General features: G+C 38.3%; 1 pseudogene; it reads right to left on the reverse strand.

Annotated features, from left to right (window-relative positions):
• Positions 1-16,406: 16,406 nt before the first annotated feature.
• Positions 16,407-16,539, reverse strand: LOC113601007 (uncharacterized; annotated as a pseudogene).
• Between the last annotated feature and the right edge of the window lie 517 nt (positions 16,540-17,056).

Genomic DNA, 17,056 nt, shown 5'->3' on the forward strand with positions numbered 1-17,056 from the left:
TGCCTGTAGAAGAGATGCTGTAATGCTGGTCTTAACGATGGGGGAAAGTGGCCAGGAGCCAATGAATGTAGCCCCTTGGATCTGGAAAAGGCAAGGAAACAAATTCTTCTCTAGAGCCTCCAGAAAGGAAAATAACTCTCCTGACACCTTGATTTTAGCCCAGTGAGATCCATATGGGACTTCTGACATGCATAACTGTAGAGATAATACATCTGTGCTGTTTAAAGCCAGAATTTAGTGGTAGTTTATTGCAACAGCAGGGGAAAATGAACACGGGAGAGAACAAATCAAGGCAGTCAGAGACTCTGACCCCTTTGTCAGCACATATTTACACCCCATAGCTCCATGGTTAAAGTTGGAGCAAGACACTTCTTGGTTAGGAAGAACATCTAAGTAATCTCTAACTTCTTAGACTGATGTCAAAATCTGTTGAAATCCTTGTTACCCCTATTGATTTATTAGATTGTTTCTTTGTTTTTATACTCACTAAAAAATAGATTGCATGTTAATGTCTTTGAAATTTATTTCTTTGTGCCTTTCCTTTATCCAAAGATCAATAGTGCAATTTAATTATTAATCAAAAGAGAACTCCTTTTATTATAAAGACATCTACCGAATAGCCCAGGGCTATTCTTACCCTAACACTGATTTACTTGGACCAAAGAATCCAAACCAAACAGAATTCACTGGGTCCACAAACTAATATTATCATTATCATCTTTATGACAAATACAGACTTAGCCATTCTCCAATTTATTACTGCTATTGCTAAAAACAAACCTTGTGTGTTTTCCATTATAAACACGCTAAAATAATTTGGTCTGAGGTCCACATGAAAATAAGGTACAAAGTAATAGCTCAAATTAACTTTCAGGTTAGGTCCTTATAGCACAGATTTCTCTGGATTGAAAAAAAAACAAAAAACAAGTTCTCTGACCTCCTCAGTTAAATACATCAGGTTGACATTATCTTGTCTTTGAAGATCATTATCTATCCTTTACATTATACATAAAATACAGAGAAAATGCTTATATTTTGCATTTATAGCTCATTATTTCCATGCACACTACCACTTTCCAACTCTTCTAACAATTCCTCTCATTTTCCCACTCTCTATTTTATCACAGCCTGCCATTGCTCCGGAAAGATTGTCTAAACATTATTCTCTGCTGCCAAAGTACAAATGATCAAAAATTAAATATCTAAAGAACATACCTGTGATGAGGCTTAGATCATTCATTTTGCACTGTGAAAGGCAGGTCACCATGAAGCAAATGGAACTTAAGCTTCAAGACCCCTTTCATGGAGGGGTCCTCTCATGCACAGGCTCCTTCTAGGACCCAGGGAAGGATCCTGACATGTTCGCACAATTCTAGATTTTGGTGAACTTTGTAAAAGCAAAATACTTTCATGGCAATTGATTAAGCCATTCTCTTTCCATTTTGACTTCCCATGTATTGTAGTGCAGTCAATGATGTTACTGTGGACACCAGTATTTCAGCGATCTCGTTAAGGGAAGTTGAGTTGGGGGCATATTAAATTCTGGTTTAGTGGGATGTATTTGTGAAAGCCATAGTCACCGCCTTATATAGCTAAGCTATTACTGACTGACCCAGTGCAGAAATGACTCCCAGATACTCTTCCTGCTCTTGAGCCAATTTACCCGGCATTATGACTTCAAAGACCAGGGTCAGAGGTCATGTCAGGATAAGAATGTGTCCTGCAACACCTAACGCTGGAAGTGTGTGGGGAGAGAAACAAGGTTTGCAGTGATCAGAGCCAGAAGCAATTCTGTGGAAAATTCCTCCAAGCATCAGATGTGTAAAATCATAAGCAGAGGATTCAGTTATCATCAATGCCTCATCAAGGCAGAAATTCTCTCCTGTCAGCAATATATTTGATGATACATAATATATAATTATAAACTCCAAGTACATTTTAATGGAAATCACCTAAAATAGATTTTATTAGAATTCCCATGTTTCTGGCTCAATCCTGTGGCAGCGAGTTAACATCTATGTGTGAAGTTAAATGTTTTATGCAACCCATCTATCAATAATGAAACACAAATTTTGACCAACCGTGCCAGAGGAAGACAACTAATTTTTTTTTCTCTATGTGGAAAGCCATGTTACAAAATTGATGTCCTAGGAAGAGATGATCAAAGAATACGCAGCCAAAATATGTAAGAAAAAAATCATAAAGGGATGTGAGATAATTAAAACAAGAATGTTATATATTTCTAGACTTAGGGGCATTTGTAGTGTTTATCATCTTTCTAATATTTGTAATTTGTTTTACTTTCTTTCTATTCTAAATAAATGCTAACTTTTATTCCCTAATTTTGTATTTATAATTTTATTCTTAGAGAAGATTAGATAAACGTCAAGCCCCACAAAAGCTAGATCCACTCCTGCATCCAGTTATCATTGATTACCCCAATTTGGCAACCTATGATGGAGACCTTTATTGTTCATTGAAGGCCTTTGGTTTGTTTGATTATCATTTGTATCTAAACCCACAGGGAAAATGAGAAAAAACAAACTAACGAAACATCGTGATACTTCTGAGAGCAAGGTTTACATCTTGAGCGCAAGTGTTGAACAAACATGAATGACCACCAAAGTCTCCTTTCTTTCAGGGGAATCCAGAGTAAGAAGCACATCTGTATTAGTTTGCTCAGGCTGTCATAACAAAGAACCACACAATGGGTGGTTGAAACAACAGAAATATATTGTTGCAGAGTTCTGGAGACTAGATGTCTGAGATCACCCTGTGGGCAGGGTTACTCCATCTGAGGGCTGTGAGGGATCATCTGTCCATGCCTGTCTGCCAGCTTCTGGTGATTTGCTGGCAATCCTTGGTGCTGTTTGTCTTGCAGCTGCATAACCCCAATCTCTACCTTGATGTTCACATGTTGTTTTTCCTCTGTGTGTATCTGTGTCCAACTTTCCCCTTTGTCAAAGGACACCAGTTATGCTGGACTAGGGCCCACCCTAATGACCTCATCTTAACTAATTAATTACAGCTGCAAAAACGCTACTTCCAAATAAGATCACATTTTGAGGTAATGGGGATAGGGACTTTAACATGTTATTTTGGGGGGGGGGGGACACAATTCAATCCGTAACAGTGCCTTATTTTTTTGTACTTTTCCTCATTATACAAACAAGCAATAATAACACCCCGTGCTGATGAGAATACAGTGAAGTGGTCATTCCTATATATTGCTGTTGGAAATGTTAATTAGAACATTAGAAACATAAAATCTAAGTTAATACTGGAATGTAAACCCTATAAGGTCAGGAACCTTATCTGTCTTCCTGTCCACAGCAACTTCAGTTATAAAAATAGAGCTTAGCACGTTAATAGCTTAGCATTCAATACTCGTCTTCTTGTTTTAAATGAATGCATGATCTTGAAATGCCTATACTAAAATGTTTATAGTTGGTGATGGTTAGAATACCAGACAGAAGTGTTGGCAATACCAGAATCTTGACTAAATAGATGGAAAGGATTGCCCAAACTGAAAATCTATCCAAAAGAATAATTTAGATCTTTATAAAAATAACACAATTTGTTGAAAATGATGGAATTCAGACAATTGAACAGAAACTATTATTACACTTAACTACATAGAAAGCATATGTGAATTATATATTCAGTAAATCACAAACAAGTTTTCCAATTCCTTCTCCCCTAAGGAATTGGTAAAAATCCTTACCCTAACTAAATCTTTTTCACCTTTCAATTTCATTTACAATTTCAAGCCTCATAGAAACCAAAGAGGGATTCTCTGATGCCCTTAGTTAGGTTAGGTCCTCCTGTCATTTGCTCTCACAGATTTTAAAACTTTTTTTTTTTTTTTGGTTATACTTACCACTTTTGAATTTGAACTTAAATTTTTTTTTGATGTTTATTTATTTTTGAAGGAGAGAGAGACAGAGTGTGAGTGGGGGAGGGGCAGAGAGAGAAAGGAAGACACAGAATCTGAAGCAGGCTCCAGACTGAGCTGTCAGCACAGAGCCCGACGCGGGGATCAAACCCACAAACCGCGAGATGATGACCTGAGCCAAAGTCGACGTTCAACTGACTGAGCCACCCAGTCGCCCCTGAACTTGAACTTAAATAACAATTTGTGTTATTATTGCTTCAATGCTACTTTGCTACTATTTTATGTTCTATGAAAGCAGAGCTTTGTTTCATTAAGGTAACCCCCAACACTTGCTTAGTGCCTGGCATATATCTGTTACTCAATAGACACATAATGAATCAACTACTAAATTAATGAAAGAGTGAATGAGGGAATAAATGAATGTATATGAAATGTCACTGAGTGAGCAGTCTCTGGTCTGGTCGAGATTCCTCTACTTTGGGTGTCCCCTGAATTCTGTTGATGACCTTTAGCTTGTTCGTTTTCTATGCCAGTGTTTGCAGGAATGTCATTTTCTTTTATTGTGACCCTGATTTCTCAGCAGAAAGCCTGTGTTTGCTTTGAGTTTGCCCAAAATAATACTCTTTATCAATTTCATCACAAAGGAGACTTTGTTTCAATAAGCTCTGCAAAGATGCCTAGTGCCGAGGAACCTCCCTTTTATTTGCATGACCCTGGAGTTCTCTAGTCTTTTACTCTGCGTTCTCTGTGTTCCCTGGTCAGCAGTCTCTATCTTCTGCCCACATTGCACGGATGGCAGCTAAATTCTCCTTTTGGTGGACAGAGTAACTTACTGATTGGGGTCAGAGCTACAAAGAGATCCCCACTGGGCAGAAATATGCACACAGTGAAGCTTCCTTTGTAACATTAAGAATTATTTCTGGCTGTGGGACACCTGTGGTTCAGTCAGTGGAGCATTGGACTCTTGATTTCCGCTCAGGGCATGATCCTAGGGTCGTGGGATCGAACCTTGTGTCTTGCTCTACACTGAGTGTGGAGCCTGCTTAAGATTCTCCTTCTCTCTCTCTTTCTCCCCTCTCCCCCTCCTCCTCCCTCCCCTGACTTATGTAAATTCATGCTCTCTCTTTCTCTCAAAAAAAAAAAAAGAAAGAAAGAAAAAAGAAGAATTATTTCTGGTTAAAACAGGGAAGGCTATTTTCTAATTTAATTATTTCAAGTCCAGTATATCTGTAAAGCATTTATATTATTTCTATTTAAAGGCTATTATAAATAATCATATTATTTATTTATTTAAATCATAATTTTTCTCCACGTAAGGATTATTTCTTTATGATAGTCTACAAGTGGAGATGCTCAAATTGTTTGTCTAAATGTGTACCATCAGGACAAAAGAAGACCATCCTTACTGAACTCTTCTTGACTGCATGTTATGATTTTTAAAAACAAATCTTTGGTAATAGTATTGCTGAAAAATTATAACAATTTGTTGTGGTATTTCTTTGATTATTATCAAGAATCAGCGTGTTTGCATATGAGCTGACCAGATGGATTTTCTCTTTTGGGTAATGATCTCTTTTATGAGTATTCTATTGAGCAGTTATCATTGGGCCCTAGGACTTTTCATATCAGTTTGCATGAACTATTTATGTAGATGATATATTAACTTTTATATTTTATTTAAAACATTTTTCCATTTTAATATTTACCTCATGGCTTTTTGTGCATAGAAAAATCATTTTTATAGATTCAAATCTGCTAATCTTTTGCTTTATAATTTCTCCTGTTTATTTCTAGGCTTAGGTAATCTTCCCTCTTATAGTAGTTTTACAAATAGATGTCCATAGTTTCTTAACATGTTTCTATTATTGGAATTTTAGATACTTAACTTTTTAATCAACGTGGAATTTACTTTGGTGTGTGGGATAAAGAAATCAATTTAGTTTTCATATTTCTAGACACTTGTCCCAATACCATTTATTAAATAATTCATCCCTGCCCGATGGCTTATTATGTTTTCTTATGGCATAATGAATACTTATATGAAATAGGATCAATTTGTGAGTATCAAAAGCAACATTTCTTGGGCAAAATTTTCTCGAGCACAGGCTACATTCTGTTATCTTGCTACAAGGGCACCAGCTAGGTGACTGAAACAAGTGTGTCTGTATAAAGATGGAAGGATTATATAGATTATATATAGGAGTTCATTTTCATTTACCAAGTCATAAAAACATCATGTCTTTATCAGTGGTTACAAAAGAATTATGTGGTGGGATGGTCTATTATCCTAGGTGTGAATTAAATTTTTCCAGTATGTTTTAGAATGATTTTGTTACTTAATGAAAACAAATCACTGATATTTTGATGGGAGTTATAGTAAACTACTTATTTGGCATCTAAGACTCAAGTCTCCAAGTTTCTCCCCTATTGTGCCAGCTGCCCCCTTTCAGTCTTCTCTGCTGGATTTTCATCCTTGTCCCAAACTCTAAATTTTGGTGACCCCTAGACATCTCTTTGTGGCATTCTCCCCATAGATGACCGTATCCAATCCCACTGACTCTACATTCCACCTATCTGCTGATGGCCCAAGAAGTACCCCTGAGTCTCAGATGCATAGCAACTGCCTGTTCAACATCTCCACTTGGCATCTGATAGACAATGCAAACTTAATATGTTCAAAACACAGCTCTTCATTTCAGTTCCTAACTCCTGCTCCTTCTGCAGTCTCTGCCATCTCAGTTATGAACACTAAGATCCAACCAGTTGCTTCCAGACAAAAACCTAGGGGCCAGCCTTGGTATCGTTCTTTTTCTCACTCCTCTTACCCAACCCATCAGCAAATCTTTTGTCTATTTCTGTATAGATCTGGACTCTACTTCGGATTCCCCTGCCCCTCCTACCCCAACACAAGCCCATTTTTTCCAGCCTGAATTACTGAAATAGCCTTCTAACTGCTCTTACTACTTCCCCCTCATCTCCACCCTATCTGTTCTCAGCACTGAGACCAAACTTTTTTTTAATGTAATTTTTTTGTTTTTTTGAGAGAGAGAGCATGAGTGAGTGAGGGGCAGAGAGAGAGGGAGAAAGAAAGAGAGAGAAAGAGGGTGTAGAGCCTAAAGTGGGGCTCAAGCTCACCCAAAGTGGGGCTCAAGCTCCCCTGGTGGGGGGCTCAAACTTAAGAACTGTGAAATCATGACCTGAGCCGAAGTTGGATGCTTAACTGACTGAGCCGCCCAGCTGCCCCCAGACAAAAATTTTTTTAATGGAATTAAATCACGTCCTCACCTGATCAAAATTTTCCAATGGCTACCATCAGATTTAAGATAAAATCCAGAGCTTATATGGTCCACAAGGCCCTATAGGATCTGTCTCATATCTCCTACTAGTCTTCACTTGCTCTATCTCAATAACACCGGGTTACTTACTGTTCTTGGTAGACATCAAGCATGGCTTCATGTCTGGGTGTTTGCATTTGCTATTCCCTCTGCAAAAACACCATTCCTTCAGACAGCCACATGGCTTTCCACTGCACTTTATTTAACTCTCTGTTCACATGTTACTTCCTCAAAGACCTTTCCTGACCACTTCATTCTAAACAATATTCTCCTCCTTTCATTCTCTCTTGCTTAGCCCTGTTTTATTTTTCTTCAATGCACATATTATATTCAATACACCTGACGTTATGTTATAGGAAGGCTTTATTTGATGTGTCAGCTCCATAAGAATCTAAACACCGTGTGGGCAGTCTTTGTGTTATTCATTCTTTGTATGGTTATCCCCTAAAACTTTGCTAGGCATGTAATAAATGTTCAGTAAATACTTGTTGAGTGTCTTGATTAAACCTTTATTATTTAAAAAATATTTAAACATTTAGAACAATGTCTTTGTGTTCAGTAGCACAATGTGTTTTTCCATTTTCTCAAGCTCTAATAAATATATTTCAATAAAATTTTGCTCCTTTGTTTAAATAGATGAAAGATAGCATACATTAAATCTACTTCTAAGATATTTTTGTTGTTGTAACAGTGTATGGGCTCTCTGTATTCACTTTTTCTAACAACCATCTCAATCTTTTTTAGAACTACATATTAATATGAATTTTAAAAGTTTCCAACTGATTATTTCAATTATGTTGGGGTGCTTTTGATGCCTGTTTGTTTATCTTGCATCCATCTCCTGTGCTCAATCAATTTTTAAGTTATTTCTTTGAACTTGCAATTGTATAATGACTTCATTTAAAAATAAGTGCCATTTTATCTCTTCATTATTAATAATATACCTTTAATTTTGTATCATGTCTTATTGCACTGGTTATAACTTTCAGAACAATATTAAATAGTTTTCCTTCTTTTGTATGTATTTTAATGGGGCTATCACTAATGCTTTACTATTAAATATAATGATGGCTATTGATTTTAATTTTATACTTGTTATATTAAGAAAATATTTTTTCTATTTCTACTCTTAAAATAATGCTATTAGGGATTGGTGTTAAATCTTATCAAATGTATTGTATATAGAAGCAATTATATATTTTTTGTATTTGACATAATGATTTGATGTATTATTCTAATAACTCTCCTATTATTTAATGATTTCCACCCTCCTGAATATGGCTTATTCCATTACCGCATAATGTAACTTGATATTTGCTTTGCAAAGTTGTGGGCATTTTATGTCTCTCACTATGTATTGCTGGACATTTTAGTTCAGGGTTTTCTTGCTGCCTTTTCTTCCCTTTCCTGTCCCCTTGCTATTTCACTATTAGTACTAACACTTATTATTACTGGCCAACAGATAATAAGGAAGAAGCCATTACTTCCCTGCTTCAGAGTCTTGTCTCAAAAATACCTTGCCATCTTCTTAATAAGTAACAAAGACCAGCTGGCAAATATTTGTAGAGGAAGGTTCCCATTAGGCTGGGTTAGCAGCACATCATCTTCCATTATAGATAAAAGTGTGTGGAGTCCCCATTTGACCTTCGTTAATGGGAACTACCATTTGTTAAGAGCCTTTCTTGTGTCAGACACCTTACATCTCATTCAGACGTCACACTAATCCTAGGAACTGGATATTAATATTCCCATTTTACAGATTGGGAAACTAGAACAGAGAAGGGTTAAATAATTTGAACCAGCTCAAACAGATGTTGGGTGGCAGAGCTGGGATTTAAATATAGGGTTTTCTGGTTCCAAAGACCCCTCTCTTTCTGTGCAGTTACAAGGCTCCCAGGTCAGGGCTCTGAAGAAGCAGCAGCTTGGTAAAGGTGATAAGAGATAGCCATAGATAGCCACACCACAAGACAGGGTATAATGACTACTATGAAAGAGGATCAAGCACGATGTTTTTCAGTATGCTTCATATTCACTTGGAGAATTCTGGAGAGCCTTTCAGAGGAGGTGGCATCGAATGGGGAGGAGGGTCTTGGAGAGGGAGAGAACAATAGGGGCGCATAATTAGGAAAGCCTAGGATATGTTTACAAAAGAAACAACAATGCTCTTTGGTTGGTGGATTGTGTTCATGCTGCTGTGTAATCAAAGATCAGGCTGGAAACTTAGATTGGGTTTCTATTGTGGAACCTAAAAGATAGATGGAGGGGTTTATTTTGAAAGGGTAGGCTGTGGGGTTACTTATTTGTAGTTATCTAAACAAGGGGTTAGTTAAGTCAGATTAGGGTAGATCAAAGAGGGTAAAGATGGGAGAATGAGACTCCTGTAAGTGACTATATACATCGTGGACAAGAAATAAAGGGAGCCTGATTTCAAGAGTGGCAGTAGGCATGGAAAGCTGGGACCTGGTTTAAGATCAGATACAGGGGTAGGTTTGTTAAGCTTGTGCGGATAGGATGCTGGCTGCACAGGGAGTGGCAGAATCAGAGATGCCTTTGGGTCACTGAGAGCCTGAGCCACTAGAAGGACTTTGCCCTAACAGATGGAGTGATACTGGAAGCAAGGCTGGCTGGTGGGCAAAGAGCTGAGACACCCAGACGGAAGGTGGTTGTTTCTAGAGAGTGTGATTTGGAGTCATCTGCCCAAAAATGATAACTGACATTGGGGAGGTCGTTAATGTCTTTTATGAGAGTGGTCTTAGGAAAGACCAAGAACTGAAGCCAAGCAGAGATTGTCAATCGTAGTTATACATCAAAGTCAGCTATGGATCCTTAAATACACACACACACACACACACACACACACACACACACACACACACACAACTGGAATAGCTGAAAAAGCTCCGTCAGAATCCCCAGACGTGGAGCCCAGACCCTGTATAATTTAATGGTTGCACAGGTGATTCTCGTGGGCAGCCAGAGCTGAGAGACACTGGGGCAGGGGTAAAAATTTGCCTTGAGAAGGGAGGAAGAAAGAATGATGTAGCTTTTTTTCCTAACCCTCAGAGGTTCTCTTTAAATTTCCTCTCTCACATCCATTGAGCATCTCTTCGTTTTGTAGATTCTACCAATATGTAGCTAATACTTTGAGAACCTTCTAGTCACTTTAGCAGGTCTATATCCCTTTTATTATTGACTGTTAACTGAAAGTAAACCATTCTTTTAATCCAGGGGTTGCAAACTTTCTTTCAGTACGGGATACGCTGTAGAAAATGAAATCCTGTATGAAATCCTAACATGTAAACAGACAGACAGAATACTGTTTGGTGATAGCCACAGCCTGGAACCTGCTTACTTTCCCACTGTCCCCAGCAGGGATTTGGAGAGTTCTTCCACGTCAAGATCTCTTTTCCGCAGGTTCAGTCTCCCCCCTTCTCGGTAAGGAAGCTAAGGTTTTTCAGTTGCAAAGTCATTGAGCAAAGGTGGGCAAATTAGGGTAGCTCTCCTATGTCCTTATCCAGTGTTCCTTCCTTCCCAGGATGTTGCCTCCCCCGCTAACATCTCCCTCCCTACAACCCACCTTCCATTCCAACAGAGAAAAGCTCACAGGGAGTCAAATTACCCACAGGAGCTTTGCTACAAGGTTAAGTGAGGGAAGAGTCTGTACCTCCTGGCTGCCCTGAATTATGTGGTTTATCTACAGGGATCTCATTTATCCGCGCTGCTCCAGTTTCAGCTCTCCCCGGTGATTCCGAGTGGCCTGTGCAATCGTTATCTGGCTAACTCAGGGAGATAAAAAGCCTTGTTAGTTTTAAAGGGAAAGTTTCTGTGATTGAAATTTTATCAGCGGGATGACCATGGACATACGTTTTTTCTTGTACATATCTGAGAAAAAAGGAATGACACCTAAGGAATTGTAATTGAAAATGAGAATTATTAAGTGCCTTTTGCATATTTCATGTGGCTGTCAAAAGAGGGTGCTTTGGGGGGCATATTCGGCATTTAATACACTTCCTGATGATCCCAAAGCCATCTCCTGACTGCACCCCAGCTCGTTGCAATATTTGTTACAATGGGAGGAACTACACCTTCTTAAAGGGCTAAGATACATTTCTGACCTGAGGAGAGTTAAGTTTGAATTCCTGTGTCTTTCAAAATGTATTCAGAAACTTGAAGGATTCTTCCCAAACAACTCCATCTAGGAGATTTACCTGCTCTACTCATTCATGCTATTTATCTGTACAACGTGTCTTTGCTGAGTTGAGTTGCTAATATTTGGTTGTATAATCATGCCTTTAGATGGGATCAGGAAAAGCCAGTCCATTTCTCCATTAGTATGCAGGAACATATTCACTCAGAATATGATTGAATTCAGAAGATTGAATTATCTTTTGAAGGTGACTGGAGCACGATTTTCCTTTTCTTAATGCCACGTGATTCTGCAGAGTACTATGTAAGTCACAACTTCTTTTTCAAGTCTCAGAAAGAGAGTGGTTGTTGTCTCTAAATTATCTCCCAGCTCCCTGCAAGAATATACAGATCTTTCATTTCTGGCATCATTGCAAATTTTCTTTATCAATATTGTAAGGAAGGGCCTGGGCTTTGTGTCCACGGGGGAGACTGTGCTCTAAGTACATTCATCTTTAATTTATGGTAAGTCAGCACCCACACTGACAGAATGGAATCTTTTTCCCAGCTGTGGCAACCTCATGTAGATGACTAAAATTCACAGGCGCCCTACTTTGTGTGGCTACCCATCATAGGTGCTTATCTTAATACCTACTTGTATCTCAGAGCCCAACTCACATTTATTCACGTAGTAGTACTGAAAAATAAATTGGAAGTTCAATAAATGAATAATTCAGCTAACACATTCAGTTTTTAATATCTGAAAAATTCATGTTGTTTACATTTTCTCCCTCAATCTCTCTCCTTCTTCCTTTGATTTATATCAGCAGCCAAAGCAGCTGTGGATTGAAATACATAAGTATTAATTTCTCGCTCCAGATTTTATTCCTTCTCCTTCCTCTCTCCTCTGCCTTTGGCCACCCTTCATCCTCCCTCAACTGGTCATTCAGCCCTGTGTGTTGAGAAGAAGTTCACCCAGCTTTGCGTATTGTCCTGGAGGCTGTGGCTAAAGGTATATAATCATGATAATGATGGCATGCCTTGGATTTACAAAGACTTCTCAGTGTACAAAGGACACCTAGTTCATTATCCCTGAAGATGACAAGGCTTGAATCCACACAGGGCAACTCCCCCTGTCCCCCTACTAGGAGACTGTAGGAACACGTTGAAGAGTGTACTGAACTCAGTATTTCCCCAAATTCCCTGGTGAAGAGCATCACCTGGGTACTTGTTACAAATTCAGATTCCTGGACCCCAGATATATCTCCTAAATATTTTTGTCTAGGAAAATCTGTGTTTATATCAATAGCCCTAGATGATTCTTATCACCAGACAAAGCTAGGAAACACCGCTTTAGAGAGACTTCTATTGTTCTCAGTGGCTCAGTGCCAGCAATCCTGGGAGGACCCAATGACCAAGGTGCTGGGCATTTATATGGTGGCAGGTTTATAGTGCCAGAGGTATATCAATAGCAAGGTACTAGAGTTTCCACCTGGGCTACATTCTTGGTCCTGGAATGGTGCTCCAGATGGTGGTGGATCCTGAGGGACTGATGAGTTAAGAGGAAGGAATAGATAGGTGTCTCTTAGTAACAGAGATTGACCTTGTCTTTTTTCTTTTCTTTTTTTTTAAGTAGGTTCCATGCTCAGCATGTAACCCAATGCAGGGCTTGAACTCATGACCATGAGATCAAGACCTGAGCTCATATCAAGAGTTGGATGCTTAACTGACTGAGCCACCTAGGTGCCCCGCGATTGACCCTATCTTAATTGTCTTGGCCCAGACCTGGTGTTCTGTCTGACCTAGGTTTGCAATTTGGATGTGTTCCTCCTCCCAGCGTGGTTGCTTGGTCCATTAGTGTAACAGTGTACAGAGTTGTTCCTTTACTTCACAGAATATCTTCCCTGCTCCGGATAGGGTCTTGGAGAGAGGTAGGTGGTAATGGGCCAGCAGAAGCAGGTAGAAACTGAAGTTTGCAAGTTGTTTCTGGAGTTATATAGGCAGCAGGGTGCTATTGTTCAACGTACAGTATTTCAGTTAATCCTAATTCATCATACTGAGGGGTAATAGTTCCTGTTCTGTACCTCAAATTTTAGTTTTCCATGGTGATGTTAGGTATTTATAGAGCAAATTTGAACATAAAATTTTAGATTTCCAACAATCTTACACCTTTTTATTTTTAGAGGATAAGCAATCATTGAATTGAAATAAAACAAAAGTTAGCTTTTAGTTATATATCACTGCTGTGTACTTTATGCCTAATAACTTAATTATGTCACTGAAATTGATGAATTTGAAGAAACATGGAAAATTACATTGGCTATGGCTGTGAATCTAGTGATGTGAAGATGCTGGATTTATGTATGTTAATTTGATTCATATGCAAGTCAAAACACGCATATTTTTAATCAGCAGATGGTTTAATATGCTTTCCACACTTGTAAAAAATGAAAGTACTGCAAGCTATTTTTTGCCTTGTCATTCATTCTGTCAACAGTATTTATTGTGAACTTAGTGAATGTGGTACATATGGGTAAGCGGCAGAATTACAAACACAGTAGAAAATATGTCTCGTTCGTAGATAGAATAAACTTGAACACAGATTTTTTTTCATTTTATGCTTTGAGAAGTATTTCTCTAGGGTTGTATATGTCATTTGAACTTTATGATTCAAATAAGATTTCCTACATATTAGAATTTCAGAGCTGTTTGACCTTCCCTTGTCATTTCACTAAAGTTAATCCATTCATTCACTTATTCAGTAAATAATATTATGTACCCAGCATGTATAGAGTACTTGCAACATACTACAAGGACAACCTGATCCTGCCTTCAAGGAGTCTACGGTCTGATGGAAAAGGCAGCTGAACCACTGAAAGGAAAACTCAGGTTGCCAGCTTAGAACGTAGCTATATGCCCTCAACCACACATCCCCAAATCACCTCAGATGTGTTGGATTCTCATGGGAGTCTTGAGAGGGGCCAGAGTTTCCTCTGGAAAGAGAAAGACACAGGTGGCTGGTCTCCTATCTGAGACTGTGCACTGGAGAGGGACCCCAGCTTCCTGATAGTTCTTTCCCGAGAGTGTTCCTGCTCTCAATAGTGGAGTGTTTCCACTCTTAAGTTTACTAGGGAAGCTCCTTATTTAAAGGGATGCTTGGATAAATCCCTCTGTGAAATAGATCCTTCTATATGCAATTGCCTCTTAATTTATTTTTGCACTTCTCTTAGATTTCCTAAAGTGAGGACGCATGCAACTCATAGCCTTAGAATGCATGTATTGGACATTTAATTTTGATCATATTTAGACTTGTGAGAGCAACTTATCAACATTTTGAACTATTCCTCTGTTTGTTACTTAAGTATAGACTTTTTTATTGTGGTAAAACATACATAACATAAAGTTTATCATTTCAACCATTTTTAAGTTTAGTGGCATTAAGTACTCATAACTCTGCAAATATCACCACTATCCACTTCCAGAGATTTTTCATCATCACAAACAGAAACTCTACCTATTAAACAATAACTCTCCATCCTCCTGCCCTTCAGTTCTGGTAAGCTCTATTCTACTTCCTGTAACCATGAAATATATGCCCTTTTGTGTATGGCTTATTTCACTTAGCATAATATTTTCAAGGTTCATCCATGCTGCAGCATGCATCAGAATGTTATTCCTTTTTAAGGCTGAATAATATTCCACTGAATGTATATACCACAGTTTGTTTATCCACTTATCTGTTGATGGACACTTGTTTTATTGTCACCTTTTGACTATTGTGTTACTAGGAGCATTGGTACACAAGTATCGGTTTGAGTCCCTGCTTTCAATTCCTTTTTTTTTTTTTTTTTGTATGTACCTGGGAGCAGAAATGCTGAATCATATGGCAATTCTGTTTAATGTTTTGAGGAACTACCAAACTGTTTTCCACAGCAGCTGTACCATGTGGTTAAGCATGACTTCAAAAACCTATTCGTCCAGAGTCTTGGCCTCATTCAAATAAATGATTTGGATATAAGACATTCAGTCTTGATTAACATAACTAGTTTTTGTTCCTAGAAGTTTTGTCCTAGTGTTACCATTGTAGAAAAGAAAGAAAAAGAAAAGAAAAAATAGCTCTGGAAGAGGCTTTTATTTATGGTCTGTATGCATGCCACACTTTGTTGGAATTATAGCATTTAATTCACTCCGACCTGAGTTCTTACCTCTGTCTATTTCTTACAGTTGCACTTTTAGGGCAGGAACCATGAACACAGGTGCCTTAACAGGAGATGTGCTCAATAGATATTTGTGGCTGAATCAATTGATTCTGCATAATAAAACCTAAGTAGATATCTGATGAATCTGTTAGTATCTATTCCCTGTTTCTGAACATTAAGTTCAGTGTTTCACCCATTATAGATTCACTGGAAAGGGATATTTCATCACGGAAGCAAAGTTTTTAGAGGCTAAAAATGACTGAATGTGAAAGAGACAATTACTGGATATGCATGCCTACCACTAAGTGGGGGCAGATTTCATAAGGAGTTGAATTCTACTTAACTATGAAGTAATTTGATCTGGTGGATGGAAGGTGAGGTTTATATGATGGGAATGGCCTTTTGAGATTGTTTGGAGTTGGGAGTGACTTAGGAATGTAAGAGAACATGCAGGCATGTTTGCCTTATAAGAATAGAAATGAAGACTGATATTTGGTTGAAAAGGAAAACACTGAAGGGCTTGAGATATGGGGCTATGAGGTTGGAATCTTGACTGATAACCACAGCCTGGAAATTTGAGATGGACTTGCCTCTGTTCTAATAGAGGATTTCTTGGCACTATTTTGGGGCACTGGAAAAGTTGTATTTTCCTCTTCTCCTTCTTCTTCTTCTCCTTCTTCTCCTTGATTCCTTTTTTTTTTTTTTTTTAATGTTTTTATTTATTTTTGAGAGAGAGAGAAACAGAGTCGGGGGGGGAAGAGCAGAGAGAGGGAGACACAGAATCTGAAGCAGCCTCCAGGCTCTGAGTGGTCAGCACAGAACCCTATGTGAGGCTGGAACACACAAGGGGTGAGGTCATGACCTGAGCCAAAGTCAGACGCTTAACCGACTGAGTCACCCTGGCGCCCCTGGAGAAGTTTTCAATTAGCAATAACCATGCCTCGGATAAACCTTGTTGGCTATGATACTGCCACCGTGCAAAGCTTAGGGGCACTAGAAATGAAAGATATAATAGGTTTACATTTTTTCTCTGCAGAATGAAGTCTGCAGAGATTTATATCAATCATATAAAAATATTTATTAATAAAGAAAATATATCAAAATATTGACAATAGTTTTTCTTGGAAATATTGTCATGGGTGATTCTTTAAAAATGTTTTTTTGTATTTTCTAAATATTGTGTAAAGAGAATATGTTATTTTTGAAATCAGAAGTTAATATTTTTCGGGGTGCCTGGGTGGCTTAGTCGGTTAAGCGTCCCACTTCAGTCAGGTCATGATCTCACGGTAGGTTCGAGCAGACAAGGCGGAGCCTGCTTGGGATTCTCTCTCTCCCTCTCTATCCCTATCTACTCACACTTTCTCTTTCTCTCAAAAAAATGAATAAACTTAAAAAAAGAAGTTAGTATTTTTCTCTGGAAAGTGCAGTTTTTAATTAATAACTTTATTTTTGAGGGAGGGAGGGGCAGAAAGAGAATCTGAAGCAGGTTCTGAGCCTGGTAC

The sequence above is a fragment of the Acinonyx jubatus genome, chromosome B1, assembly GCF_027475565.1.
Source record: "Acinonyx jubatus isolate Ajub_Pintada_27869175 chromosome B1, VMU_Ajub_asm_v1.0, whole genome shotgun sequence".
NCBI lineage: Eukaryota > Metazoa > Chordata > Mammalia > Carnivora > Felidae > Acinonyx > Acinonyx jubatus.